Genomic DNA, 15,619 nt, shown 5'->3' with positions numbered 1-15,619 from the left:
TGGCGGAACCAATCTAGGGCTCTGGCGGAGCTGTTCTGCCAGGGACACTTCCCTCCGGGAGGGGGAAATCATCGTCATCGTCATCACCAACACTCCTCTCATTGGGAGGGGGCCAATGTCCATCAACATCTTCACCAGCACCATCTCCTCTCAAACCCTAGTTCATCTCTTGTATCCAATTCTTATCTCTAAGTCTGAGATTGGTACTTGTAGGTTGCTAGTAGTGTTGATTACTCCTTGTAGTTGATGCTAGTTGGTCTATTTGGTGGAAGATCATATGTTCAGATCCTATATGCATATTAATACTCCTCTGATTATGAACATGAATGTGCTTTGTGAGTAGTTACGTTTGTTCCTGAGGACATGGGAGAAGTCTTGCTATTAGTAGTCATGTGAATTTGGTATTCGTTCGATATTTTGATGAGATGTATGTTGTCTCTCCTCTAGTGGTGTCATGTGAACGTTGACTACATGACACTTCACCATTATTTGGGCCTAGAGGAAGGCATTGGGAAGTAATAAGTAGATGATGGGTTGCTAGAGTGACAGAAGCTTAAACCCTAGTTTATGCGTTGCTTCGTAAGGGGCTGATTTGGATCCATATGTTTCATGCTATGGTTAGGTTTACCTTAATACTTCTTTTATAGTTGCAGATGCTTGCAATAGGAGTTAATCATAAGTGGGATGCTTGTCCAAGTAAGGACAGCACCCAAGCACCGTCCACCCACATATCAAATTATCAAAGTACCGAACGCGAATCATATGAACGTGATGAAAACTAGCTTCACAATAATTCCCATGTGTCCTCGGGAGCGCTTTTCTTTATATAAGAGTTTGTCCAGGCTTGTCCTTTGCTACAAAAAGGATTGGGCCACCTTGCTGCACTTTATTTACTTTTGTTACTTGTTGCTCGTTGCAAATTATCTTATCACAAAACTATCTGTTACCTATAATTTCAGTGCTTGCAGAGAATACCTTGCTGAAAACCGCTTATCATTTCCTTCTGCTCCTCGTGGGTTCCACACTCTTAATTATCGAAAGGACTACGATAGATCCCCTATACTTGTGGGTCATCAACAGCCACACGCCAAAAAATACGGCCATGTACGTACATATGGGCGGGGTCTCGAACGCCTACTCGCGCATACGTACGGCCAGGGCTCATGTACATGGCTGGGTCGGAACGAAGAAACTGCGTCGTCGTGTTCATCGGGAGCCAACCGGCTTGGATGGAACAGCCGATCGAAACGAGGCCTGGCGTACCGCGGAACGAAGGAAACGGCCTTGTGTTCGACCGGCCACGGTTAAACGGGATCCTGTTCATCGGGAGGGGTCTGGCGTATCGCAAAATGGAGGAAACGGACTTCTCTTGGACCTTCTACGGTTGAAACTGGGTCCTGTTGATCGGGAGGGGTGTGGCGTACCGTAAAACGGAGGAAACGGACTTGTGTTGGAGCGCTACGGTCGAAACGGAGGTCCTGTTCATCGGGAGGGGTGTGGTGTACTGCAAAACGGGACTCCACGGGATACTGTTCATCTCCACTGTCGACTGCCTACACGGGCTACTGTTCATCCACCGTCGACCTTCTCCAGCCTCCACCTGCGACTGTTCATCCACGGCGTTTGCCCTCCTGCCTCCACCAGCCACTGTTCATCCACGGGCTCTTGTTCATCTAGCCTCCACCGTTCCTCCACCGGCTACTGTTCAACCAGCCCTCTCCACGGGCTCCTATTCAACCACCCCTCCACGGGCTACTGTTCATCCAACCCTCCACCGCCTACTGTTCAACCAGCCCTCCACGGGTTCCTGTTCATCCAGCCCTCCATGGGGTCCTGTTCATCCACCCCCAACCGGCTAGATCGATCGGGGTCCTGTTCATCCAGCAGCAACACCACGGGATCCTGTTCATCCAACCCCCCCCCCCACCGGGAACTGTTCATCCAACCCCCCAACAACGCTCACTGTTCATCAAGGGAAGGAGGCAGCAGATTCGATCGGCTTCAGTTAGCAGCAGTAGCGAAGGAATCGCTCGATCGGGTTCAGTTAACCGCCAAACCGATCGATCGCTCGGGTTCAGTAACACGTACTCTGCAGTGCAATCGCTCGGGTTCAGTAGGCGAACGCCTCGCTCGGGTTCAGTTAGAGCCCAACGCCTCGCACCCACGCGCGTACATGTACGAGAGAAACGCGCATCGCTCGGCCCCCGACCACCCACCGTAACTGGGAACACCCCAATATTTTCCTCTCCCTCGCTTCTACCACAGTATTTTCCGTCATGGACGGCCCAAAGAATGTCATGCAGCTGCGTCTCTGGCCCGCCCAGGACGAAAAGCCCATTTTTGTCATGATTTTTGTCATAGAAGTAGGAGCCCACCACATCTATGATGATACCGGGTTTTGTCACAATTATCGTCACAGAAGTGTCGTAAGCATGACAAAAAAATTCGTTCGGCCCAAAATGTCACGGATGTGTCTTTTTTGTAGTGGTGGTGGCGGCAGTGGCATCCGTAGCGGCACGGGGGGCCACGTACTTCTTCGGCGGCATGGCGGCCGGCTGGAGGGGAGGAGGAGGAGAATGGGAGGAGGAATAGAGAATGGGAGGGAAACCGAGGGGGGAAAGCGGGGGGAGGAACGGCGGGAAAAGGGCCTCCTCTCGCCGACAGAGCGGACCCACGTGCCTTTTCGCTTCGGCCGGCGCCCCCAGGCGACCCCCGGGGGCTTGGGTTTGGCTCGGGTTCGCCGGCTGCTATTTCGGCCCAAACCGGCGCTAAACGAGATCCTGGGGGCGCGACTGGGCCGATTTTCGGGCGCCGGCGCTAAAAGCGCGCGGCTGGAGATGCTCTAACAAGTGACAGCCTCTACCACATCATGCTACCGGCGAGCGGCAATACGAGTGGCCGTTGTCTCAGAGCATCTCCAGCCGCGCCCCCAACAGCCTCCCCCCAGGCGCCTTTTTTACGCGTCGGCGCCAAAAAAACCCCGCACTCATGCCCTCAAGACGTCGAAATCCGCCGGCTCGGCCCATTTTTGGGCCCGGCGATCGCAGGCCGAACCCAGCGCACAGGGGGGCGCTCGGGGGCTCCGGCGCAAGGGTAAAACACGCCTGGGCCACACTGTCGGGCGAAAAGTCAAGCCAATCGTCCAGATCGCCTCTCACCCCCGCGCGCTCGGCCACCACCCTGCCGATCCCGGCGCCGCCCACCGCCCAGCACCGCTAGGTAGGCCATTCCCCGCCAGAAAAGAGAGAAGGTTTCGCCGCGGTAGCCTCTCCACCACAGTCTGGGCGAGTTTTTCGGCGCTCCGGCCGCGCAGGGCGGTATACCGGTGGGTGTGCGCCCACCATGCCCGCCAGGTGTTCGGCGATTTTTATGCTCGGCGATGGACTCAGACGACGAGGAGGCGCTCGCCGCGCTATTGGAGGAGGAAGCCGATGCCGACGTCCAGGAAGAGGAACATCTCATGGTCCTCGCCGCCCTCGCCGGCCTGCTCGCGAGCAATGAAAAGCCGCGGCGAGGTGGCTCGGCGCCCGGGCGGCTGAAAGCAAAGAACCGACATCGTCTGGAAGGCTACTGCATGCTCTACTCCGACTACTTCGCCGACGCTCCACTGCACGGCGACAAAGTATTTCGGCGCTGTTATCGGATGAGCCGAAAGCTTTTCCTCAGAATTGTAAATTCCATCCGGGAGTTCGACAGCTACTTCAAGTGCAAGAAGGATTGCACTGGCAAACTTGGATTCACCTCAATCTAGAAGTGCACGACAGCTATGAGGATGCTTGCATACGGAGCTCCCGATGATTGACTCGACGACTATGGGGCATGGCCGAGTCCACGACCATTGAGTGTTTCTACAAGTTCTGCAGGGCAGTGGTGGCTGTGTTTGGACCGCAATACTTGCGAACACCCAATGCGGAAGACATTGCTCGGATCCTAGCACAGAATGCAGCAAGAGGATTTCCTGGTATGCTTGGAAGCATCGACTGCATGCATTGGAAATGAAAGAACTGGCCATTTGCTTGGCAGGGGATATACAAAGATGCCAAAGGCGGTTGCACTGTGGTACTTGAGGCGGTGGCCACACATGACCTGGATTTGGCACTCCTTCTTTGGTATGCCAGAAACTCACAATGACATCAACGTGCTGCAGTGCTCCCCTGTCTTTGCCAAGCTTGTTGAAGGTCATTCTCCTCCGGTGAATTTCGAGGTCAATGGGCGGCACTACAACAAGGGGTACTACCTAGCTGATGGCATCTATTCGAGATGGTCTACATTTGTGAAGACTATCTCAAACATTATGCCAGAGGTAAGAAGTCCCACTTTGCGAAGGTTCAGGAGGCTTGCAGGAAGGATGTCGAGCGGGCATTTGGTGTGCTCCAATCTCGATTTGCTGTTGTCTGGTACCCTGCTCAGACCTGGTCGAAAGATCAAATGTGGGAGATCATCAACAACTGCAGCAGGATCTGGTGGAGCGCCTATGGAGGCTCAAGGGCAACGCCTAGCTCGACGTGTGATGAAATATGAGTTTTTATTTGTTGAACTATATAATTTGTATTGAACTATTTGTTGTTGAACTATTTGATTTCTATTGATTTTCTGTGATGAACTATGTGATAAAAACAATTATGTTGAATTTGCGCCGAACCGCGGCGAATATGGGCCGCTTGGCGCCGATATCAGGTCATTTTTCGCCGAAAGTGGGCAGAAAAGCGGGCACATTTACGCCAAAAATGGGCCGATATCGGCGCCTGGGGATGACGGCTGGATGCCCAACCGCCTCCAGAGCCGATTATACCGCCGGCACGTCCCCAGACGACGATTTTTATGCCTTCTGAAAAGGACGACAGCTAGAGATGCTCTCAGCGCCAGCACTTGGTGGGCTTACGACTGCCCTCTGCACGCGGTCGCCCCACGGTGCGGCGGGCGGTCTGGGTACGTGGGCGAACCCGTGATGGTGCAGGCGGCGGACCGGGCGCCGGCTACGCCCCCCGCCTCTCGAACGATGTCGTCTTGGCCTTCAACAAGACGTACAGCCAGTGCATGATGTATCTCCATGGCGCATCGAGGGTGAATTCGTAACGCGCCAGCAGCACGTGACCGTCGGCCACTTTATTGGAGGGGCGCCGGCGACGGCGAGAGCAGAGTGCCCGCCTGGAACCGTAATATGCCGGGAGCAGTCGTACCGGTTCCGTGTGGAGAGAGAGGCATGGCACAGGGTGCTGAAATTTGAGATGGGCTCTAGGCCCATGTAGCAATTTCTGAAAAATCTCTAAGGGCCCATGTGGGTTATATGGCACTAGGTGTAGTGGGAAGTTTAGTCCCACCCCGGAAGTGGAAGAGGAGTTGGACCTCCTTATAAGGGTTTCTCTTCTACATGCTATTGGAGCTTGAGAAGAGAAGAGGCCCTCGCGCACTCCTCCTCCGCCGCCCGCCTCGCCACGCCACACCTCGTCACGACGCGCCGTGGGTTGCGGGATTGAGCCGAGCCGAGCTTACACCTACGCGCTTATTTTTGCCAGTCACTAACGGAGAGTTTTCTGACAGCTGGGCCACGATCTGAGACGTCGGATCGTGGGCTGTCACGGACTCGGACGTGGGTCGAGCCCACGCGGCTGCGCCTATATAAGTGCCTAACCCTAGCCGCCACGAACAGATCACATCTGCTCCACGCGCACGCCCACCGTCGTTCCCTTGCTGCTGCTGCCGCCGGTGACTCCATCCCGTCCGCCGCGTACACGGTCGACGGGAGAGCAGGTCTCCGAAACCACGCCCTTCTGGTTCCTGTATGGGGTGAGGGGCGAATAGGTTTTTGGGCAGCGATTACGCGACTGCTCACTTCCGATCGTCTACTTCCTCTACGTCCGCGTCGCCTTCATCATCACCATGTCCACCGACGCCGAATGTGCCGCCGCCGAGAAAGCTGAAGCTGACAAGAAGGCCGCCGAGGACGCCGCTGCTGCCACCAAAGCCGCAGCCTCTGCATGGCCTACTGGAGGGTATAACTCGTTTATCCCGCTCCTACTGTTTTCTGTTTTAGCCATGCTAGCGTTATACGTAGATCTTTCTGCAATTAGCGTAGTATGTGCTACTTTGACTGAATATCAGTATGCGATCATATGTGTCAATGCCATGCTAGTGATTTACTCGTGGATTAATTTAATCGAGAAATTGCCTATTTACTCAACAATCCAAAAACCTATTATGTGTAGGAATTTTTCGGCAAGTGGCTTTGCCGCTGCACTGAAACCGGATAAGTTTACCGGTACATACTTTAAGCGTTGGCAGACTAAGACCACGTTATGGCTCACGGCTATGAACGTGTTCTGGGTCACCGGTGTCTCCACGGGAACGATTGCTCCTGAACAGGAGAAGGCGTTCAAGGAGGCTACCGTTGTGTTTCTCGGAGCAGTTCTTAGCGTGATCGGAGATAAACTGGTCGACGCATATTTACATGTGCATGTCGCCAAGGACTTGTGGGAGGCGCTCGAATCTAAGTTCGGGGCAGCCGATGCCGGAAGCGAGATGTATATTATAGAGCAGTTCCATGATTACAAGATGGTTGAAAACCGTCCTGTATTGGAGCAGGCTCATGAGATAATATGCATTGTTAAGGAGCTTGAACTTCTTAAGTGCGAGTTACCGGGCAAGTTTGTCGCGGGTTGCATAATCGCTAAGCTCCCTAATTCCTGGAGGAACTTTGCCACCACTCTGAAACATCAGAGGCGTGAATTCTCTGTGGAGGATGTCATTGGCCATCTGAGTGTTGAGCAGAATTCAAGGGCAAAGGACTCGCACGGAAAAGGGGCCGAAGGGACTTCTGTCGCCAACATGGTGAACCAGAAGAACTTCAACTCCCACAAGCCCAAGGGAAAGAACGGTGTCCAACACAATACCGACTTTAAGAAGAAGGGTAAGAAGACCTTCAAGAAGAACAAGAAGGACGAGGGCTGCTTCACTTGTGGTTCGGTTGAACATTGGGCCAACAAGTGCCCAAACAAGTACAAGAAGTCAGGACAGGACTCCAAGTCCGTCAACATGATTGTGGACAACAATGAGAATGGTGCACCTGGGTACGGTAATTTATTTACTATTTTTTCAGTGTTTCAGCCCACCGATTGGTGGGTGGACACAGGTGCAGGTGTACATGTGTGTGCTGACATGTCATTGTTCACTTCTTACCAGGTCACAGGCCACGGGTCCGTATTGATGGGGAATGGCGCGAGTGCTTCTGTTCATGGTGTTGGCACGGTCGATCTGAAGTTTACTTCGGGAAGGATCGTGCAGCTGAAGAACGTGCAGCATGTCCCCGCCATCAAGAAGAACCTCGTTAGTGGCTCCCTTCTATGTAGAGAAGGGTTTAAGTTGGTTTTCGAGTCTAATAAATTAGTTGTTACGAAATATGGACTCTTTGTTGGAAAATGTTATGAGAGCGGAGGGATGTTCCGCCTTTCCCTCGCAGATTTTTGTAATAAAGTCGTGAACCATGTTCATTCGAATGTTAATGAATCTGAAGTTTGGCATTCACGTCTTTGTCACATTAGTTTCGGTGTTATGACGCGGCTAGCCAAGTTGGATTTAATCCCGAGTTTTACTTTAGCCAAAGGCTCTAAGTGCCTTTCATGTGTGCAAGCTAAGCAACCTCGCAAGCCTCACAAGGCCGCGGAGGAGAGACACTTGGCACCATTAGAACTCATACATTCTGATCTTTGTGAGATGAATGGTGTGTTGACTAAAGGTGGAAAGAAATACTTCATGACATTGATATATGATTCCTCTAGATATTGCTATGTGTACCTGTTAAATACTAAAGATGAGGCTCTACACTACTTTAAAATCTATAAGGCAGAAGTTGAGAATCAACTTGAAAAGAAAATTAAACGAGTCCGGTTAGATCGTGGTGGAGAGTACTTCTCGAGTGAGTTTGATTCCTTCTGTGCGGAACACGGCATTATTCATGAGAGGACGCCTCCCTATTCACCCCAGTCAAACGGGGTTGCCGAGCGGAAAAACCGTACTCTAACTGATTTGGTTAACGCCATGTTAGATACATCGGGTTTATCCAAGGCATGGTGGGGGGAGGCTATATTGACGGCATGTCATGTCCTGAATAAAGTTCCGACAAAGGATAATGAGATCACTCCCTATGAGAAATGGGCAAAGAGGAGGACAACACTCTCGTACTTGCGCACTTGGGGCTGTCTGGCGAAAGTCAATGTGCCGATCCCCAAAAAGCGTAAGCTTGGACCCAAGACTGTGGACTGCGTTAATTTGGGCTACGCTAAGAACAGCGTTGGCTATAGATTTCTAGTAGTGAAATCTGAGGTACCTGACCAGAAGGTCGGTACAATTATGGAGTCTAAGGATGCTACATTCTTCGAGGATACTTTTCCTATGAGAGATATGCAAAGCACTTCTAGACAGGAATCTGAGGAGACTCCTGAACCTGCCATCCCTATGGAATATTATGAACAAACACGTGATGAAAATCCTGAGGAGGATGACGAGGAAACCCTTGGTAGGGGCAAGAGACAAAGGACTGCAAAGACCTTTGGTGATGATTTCTTCGTGTACCTCGTGGATGATACTCCCACTTCTATTTCAGAAGCGTATGCCTCTTCAGAAGCTGACTACTGGAAGGATGCGGTCCGTAATGAGATGGATTCCATCATGGCTAACGGGACATGGGAGATCACTGAACGTCCCTATGGTTGCAAACCGTTAGGATGTAAGTGGGTGTTCAAGAAGAAGCTTAGGCCCGATGGTACAATTGAAAAGTACAAGGCTAGGCTTGTGGCCAAGGGCTATGACCAGAAAGAAGAGGAAGATTACTTCGACACTTATTCACCTGTAGCTAGACTGACCACCATTAGAGTATTACTCTCGTTGGCAGCCTCGCATGGTCTTCTCGTCCACCAGATGGATGTTAAGACGGCTTTTCTGAATGGAGAGCTAAAAGAGGAAATCTACATGCAACAGCCAGATGGCTTTGTGATAGATGGTCAGGAAAGAAAGGTGTGTAGGTTGCTGAAATCTTTATATGGCCTGAAGCAAGCACCTAAGCAATGGCATGATAAGTTTAATACAACTCTGACATCTGTTGGTTTCGTTGTTAATGAGGCTGACAAATGTGTATACTATCGCCATGGTGGGGGCGAAGGAGTTATACTGTGCTTGTATGTTGATGACATACTGATATTCGGAACCAACCTCAAAGTCATTGAGGAGGGCAAGTCGTTTTTGTCTCAGAACTTTGAGATGAAAGACCTTGGTGTGGCTGATGTTATCTTGAACATCAAGCTACTGAGAGATAATGAGGGTGGGATTACACTTCTGCAATCCCACTATGTTGAGAAGGTGTTGAGTCGTTTTGGATATTCGGATTGCACACCATCTCAAACACCATATGATCCTAGCGTGTTGATTCGAAAGTCCAAAGGCACGGCTATAGATCAGTTGAGATACTTTCAAATCATTGGTTCACTGATGTACCTAGCGAGCGCAACGAGGCCCGACATCGCGTTTGCTGTGAGCAAACTGAGCCGGTTTGTTTCCAAACCGGGTGATGTACATTGGCATGCTGTTGAACGAGTCATGCGCTATCTGAAAGGTACTATGAACTATGGACTTCACTATACCGGAGACCCGTCGGTACTTGAAGGGTATAGTGATGCAAATTGGATCTCTGATGCTGATGAGATGAAGGCCACAACTGGGTATATGTTTACTCTTGGAGGTGGTGCTGTTTCCTGGAAGTCTTGCAAGCAAACGATCTTAACGAGATCGACAATGGAAGCAGAATTAACGGCATTAGACACATCTGGTGTTGAAGCGAGATGGCTTCGAGATCTTTTGATGGACTTGCCATTGGTTGATAAACCGGTTCCGGCTATCCTTATGAACTGTGACAATCAGACTGTCATCACCAAGGTGAAGAGTTCAAAGGACAACATGAAGTCCACCAAACACATAAGAATGAGATTAAAAGCTGTCAGAAAATTAAGAAACTCCGGAGTGATAGCGTTGGACTATGTCCATACGGCTAAGAATCTGGCAGATCCCTTTACGAAAGGGCTATCACGTGTTGTGATAGATAATGCATCGAGGAAGATGGGTATGAGACCCACATGAGTTGCCATGGTAGTAACCCAACCTATGTGATCGGAGATCCCGTGAATTAGGACCTGGGAAAACAAGCCAGTGGTGAACTGAGGAGAGTAACTATACTAACCCACTCCGTTGGAGATGCAATACTCTCGATACTGTATGGTAGGATGACTACTGTCTTAATGTGTTCCGAAGCTTATATAAGCAAGATGCTATCCTACAGAGTGATCTTTGGAGGAACACACCTATATGAGTCCGACTGCTGGTCACAGTCTATGAGATTGGGGTGATCTCTAGTAAGCTCATGAATAGGCCAGGAGTGTGACTTATATGCTCCACCCGAGGGGTCAGCCTTCGGCAGCCCAGTACTAGTGAGACATGTGGTGAAACTTCTTTACGCCAAACTGACAATTCAAGGCATAGTCCATTGTTCAGTTGTGAAGGAGTGTAGCTACTTGCTCTAGGTGAAGCTCAACCTTAACAGGTCTTCACTGAAACACTGGTATATCGAAACAGTAATTGGAACAGAGGACACAATGGGCCCTCGAGATCTGGTGGGGGATTGCTGAAATTTGAGATGGGCTCTAGGCCCATGTAGCAATTTCTGAAAAATCTCTAAGGGCCCATGTGGGTTATATGGCACTAGGTGTAGTGGGAAGTTTAGTCCCACCCCGGAAGTGGAAGAGGAGTTGGACCTCCTTATAAGGGTTTCTCTTCTACATGCTATTGGAGCTTGAGAAGAGAAGAGGCCCTCGCGCACTCCTCCTCCGCCGCCCGCCTCGTCACGACGCGCCGCGGGTTGCGGGATTGAGCCGAGCCGAGCTTACACCTACGCGCTTATTTTTGCCAGTCACTAACGGAGAGTTTTCTGACAGCTGGGCCACGATCTGAGACGTCGGATCGTGGGCTGTCACGGACTCGGACGTGGGTCGAGCCCACGCGGCTGCGCCTATATAAGTGCCTAACCCTAGCCGCCACGAACAGATCACATCTGCTCCACGCGCACGCCCACCGTCGTTCCCTTGCTGCTGCTGCCGCCGGTGACTCCATCCCGTCCGCCGCGTACACGGTCGACGGGAGAGCAGGTCTCCGAAACCACGTCCTTCTGGTTCCTGTACGGGGTGAGGGGCGAATAGGTTTTTGGGCAGCGATTACGCGACTGCTCACTTCCGATCGTCTACTTCCTCTACGTCTGCGTCGCCTTCATCATCACCATGTCCACCGACGCCGAACGTGCCGCCGCCGAGAAAGCTGAAGCTGACAAGAAGGCCGCCGAGGACGCCGCTGCTGCCACCAAAGCCGCGGCCTCTGCATGGCCTACTGGAGGGTATAACTCGTTTATCCCGCTCCTACTGTTTTCTGTTTTAGCCATGCTAGCGTTATACGTAGATCTTTCTGCAATTAGCGTAGTATGTGCTACTTTGACTGAATATCAGTATGCGATCATATGTGTCAATGCCATGCTAGTGATTTACTCGTGGATTAATTTAATCGAGAAATTACCTATTTACTCAACACAGGGTACAAGCTGGTGTCGTGCCACAGGCCGCCGTGCCGTGATCTGGTATTGTACGAGTACCGCGGTGGGCAGTGGCTGACCGTACGGAAAGAAAAGGATGGGCGCGAGCCTTTCATGGTCGTGTTCAAGAAGTGTCCTTTGCCATGCGCGGAGCGCCGAAGGCCTCCTGCGTTCATGCCTAACTAAGCTCACTCGTATTCATGTACTAGATCGTCGCCGGCGCGCGTTGCTGCGCCCGTCAATTTTGACATTATAATATTAGTGATTGATGCAATTATATTTAAATGTACTAATTTAATCATCATATAATCACACATTATATTTAACATGCTCACACCTATGAATCATGTTGTTTGACCCGAAATTTAACTGACAGTGTGTGCGTTTGTGCATGTCTATTTTTTCACGAGCATGTTGGTTATTGGTGGAACAAATATTTTAAGTTGATTATTATGCTCCTAGGAATGTGTTAGATGTTAAGAAGGTTTGCAATAGTAGGATTTTGTATAAGAATACTCCCTTCTTTTGGGTTTATTGGGCGCTCTTTACTTCATTGACAATACATTTGTATACTTTCAACCATTCCTGCATTAAGCATTTTCTAAAGATCAGACGTTACACTTATACTATTGTACAACGCATCAAGATTCAGGTCATAACATAATGAACCTACACTGGTTTTAATTGAATAGAAAATGAGGAATACGAGCATCCATATTGTGCAAATTACAGGTCGCTAACATTTTAATTTTATCCAAACTGATTCAACTTACTGGAATCCAATAAGGAATAGAACAATGGCACTAACATTTCATTTTCTATATAGAAACAATTCAACTTACTGGCACTAACCTTAGTAAAATTAATCGATCCATTCATACAATCAGTTTCCCCACGAAGGCAAAGTAATAATGTATGCAACCCAAGAGGGGACTTAACACTATTTATCAAACAAAGCTTAGTGGAGTCAAACTCATCTCATAGCTCTAGCAGCATGCGTCATGCACAACCAAACTGCATCTTGCAGTCAAGTAGCTGCAGTAGCTTCTGATTTACCTGCTCGGACTTTAGCATCGATGCCACGAAAATATACTTAACAGGTCAACAATTTTTGGGGTATACATCATGTTCATCCTACGCGGATGCGGTCATAGGTACTGCTCATTTGTTAGACTCAAGTCTGGTCAGCAACTGCCACATGCATTCCATTGTGTTCGCTGCAAAAATAGAAATAGCATGAATTCTTAAAAGGCAAAATTGCAAGCTTTGCATTACCTGTAAAGTCGACTATCAAATAGAACAAGGACTAAGTACAAAGACAGAGATAATGTACAGGTTCAGCTTCTCAATCGAATTCACTCCATACAGAGAGATGTGCTCCCGTAGCTAACATTCATTCTACATAAGGCCCCATTTAGTATATATCTGATCAAATGGCCAGAGCTAATGAGCTCGACACCTACTCAAATTCTGCTCCACCACCTACTCAAATTCCACTCCACCTGCTCCCATTTATTCCTCTCCTCTGTCCATAATTACAACCTTCTCTCTATGTTCCTGACATGAACAACATACTACATAAATATTTGGTGTATCATAAAATGGACTACATCTGCTTGTAGTCTCACATGTTTCAATTTTTTTTACAACATGCCGATGCAGCCCTACATGATAAATTGCATTCTTGTACTACTTCTCTATCCCCAACTTCTAACTCGTCTTTGTTATGTTCAGATAGATGATTTCATGACGACATCCTAATCTAGAGTACATATTTTGCTGTAATACGTAAAGCTGATAAGAATAGAGATTACCCTGAAACCAATTGATGTTTGACCTAAACTGAAGCAAAGTCTTGAAAAAAGAAATCAAGCATCAACAACACAGTAGTAGTTGATCAAGAATTCTATTGACAACTAAAGTGTTCATTGTACCCTCATGTACAAGGTTTTACCTGATTGGTGGGTATTTTAGACGTCCCAATCTGACTGAGGGGTGGATTTTGATCACCTAAGCTTTGTGCAATATCTCCTAAACAGCGTGAAACAACAGTCACCACCTGTGCGGAATAGGAATGGAAAGATATTAACATGGGTGGAAGAAGGGATAGTACAGGAAAGGGGCAAAACAAAGACAAGACAGAGGCCGACCTAGCCGAGAACTGTGCTGCCAGGGTAAGACAGTGATTCAGTAGAAAAGGAGCAAGGACGGTCATTGAGAGGGACAAGCGAGGGAGCTTATATTATACAGTACAACACAGGTTGGAAAATAGAAAGACACACACCTTCATTAATCGCCGTCAACGACCGGCATACATCATTCATCATGAAGGACTCTAGAAACTGAAGATTAATAGCCTTCTTCAAATCCCAAAGGATCACACGCGTCGGATGGATCCCCTCGTAGACAGATCGTGTGCGTCGGTTGTATCCAAGGATCCGTGCGTCGGCTGCATCGCACTCGGCTGGATCGAGCCAGTCAACCCCGTCGACCTTCCATCTGGCAGCGATCGAACACATTTTCTTCGGGAGGTTACCTGTCCAAAAGCCATTTCAGATGATGAACCGGTGAGAAAAAAACTTGACAGTACAAAGCTCCAGAATCTACTCAAATCAATCGACCAAGATCACCTGTACGACATGAGAAGATATGAGGATATTTTCTTTCAGAGGATATGAGAACAATGTAATTTTTTCATGCAATTTACATGAAAGATACCTGAGCATGATGCTGAATAAGAGCATCTCCAATAGATAGTCCAAATGTAAAAATAACTAACTTTTTGACCGTCTGTGGCAAAAAACGCTGCTCCAACAGACGGTCCATATGCAAAAAAAATTAGACCGCGGCCTCCTCGTGATGTAAAATGCAACACCTCGCAATGCAAATATACATCACGAGATGCATCTAGTCCAAAACCAGCCGCCGCCCGCGAACGCCCAACCGCCACTTCATTTCCGTTCCCGCCCGCCCGCCCGCGACCTCCCGCCCGTCCGCCGCCGCCCCGCCGCCTCCACACACCGCCGCCGCCCCGCCGCACGCCGCCCGCATCAGATCCGGCGCCGCCCCGGCCCCCGTCGCTGTTTCCACGCCGCCCCGCCGCCCGCCCGCCGCGGATCCGGCCCTGCCGCCCGCGTCGCCGCCCACCCCGCAGCTCCGCCCCGCCCGCCACCGCCGCCCCGCAGCTCCGCCACCGCTCCGCCCGCCACCGCCCCGGCCGCATGCCGCTCCACCGCTCTCCGATGGCGCCGAAGAAGACGCCGAAGGGCAAGTCGGGCTTCTTCGGCGTGAGGCAGAAGCCCTCCGGCAACTGGGGTGTGGACTTCTCCGACGCCGGAAGGCGTTGGTGGATCGGCACGTAACCCTCCGCCCACGAGGCCGCGCGTGCCTACGACGTGGCGGTGTGGCGTGCCGAGAGGCCTCGGTCGTGCTACCTCTTGAGCAATGCGTTGGTTTTTCCTTAAAGAGAAAAGGATGATGCAGCAAAGTAGCGTAAGTATTTCCCTCAGTCTTTGAGAACCAAGGTATCAATCCAGTAGGAGGCTACGCGCGAGTCCCTCGTACCTACACAAAACAAATAACTCCTCGCAACCAACGCGATAAGGGGTTGTCAATCCCTTCGCGGTCACTTACGAGAGTGAGATCTGATAGATATGATAGGATAATATTTTTGGTATTTTTGTGATAAAGATGCAAAGTAAAATAAAAGCAAAGTAAAAAGCAAAGGAAATAACTAAGTATTGGAAGATTAATATGATGAAGATAGACCCGGGGGCCATAGGTTTCACTAGTGGCTTCTCTCAAAGCATAAGTATTTTTACGGTGGGTGAACGAATTACTGTTGAGCAATTGACAAAATTGAGCATAGTTATGAGAATATCTAGGTATGATTATGTATATAGGCATCACGTCCGAGACAAGTAGACCGACTCCTGCCTGCATCTACTACTATTACTCCACATCGACCGCTATCCAGCATGCATCTAGAGTTTTAAGTTC

At 49.8% G+C, this 15,619-nt stretch overlaps 1 pseudogene; it reads left to right on the top strand.

Annotated features, from left to right (window-relative positions):
- The window catches only part of LOC141025539 (alpha-amylase/subtilisin inhibitor-like), a 94,464-nt pseudogene extending 82,658 nt beyond the window's left edge, over window positions 1-11,806 (top strand).
- The last annotated feature ends 3,813 nt before the right edge of the window (window positions 11,807-15,619 follow it).

This window comes from Aegilops tauschii, chromosome 6 (assembly GCF_002575655.3).
Source record: "Aegilops tauschii subsp. strangulata cultivar AL8/78 chromosome 6, Aet v6.0, whole genome shotgun sequence".
NCBI lineage: Eukaryota > Viridiplantae > Streptophyta > Magnoliopsida > Poales > Poaceae > Aegilops > Aegilops tauschii.
This window is presented reverse-complemented; position numbering and strand designations above follow the sequence as displayed.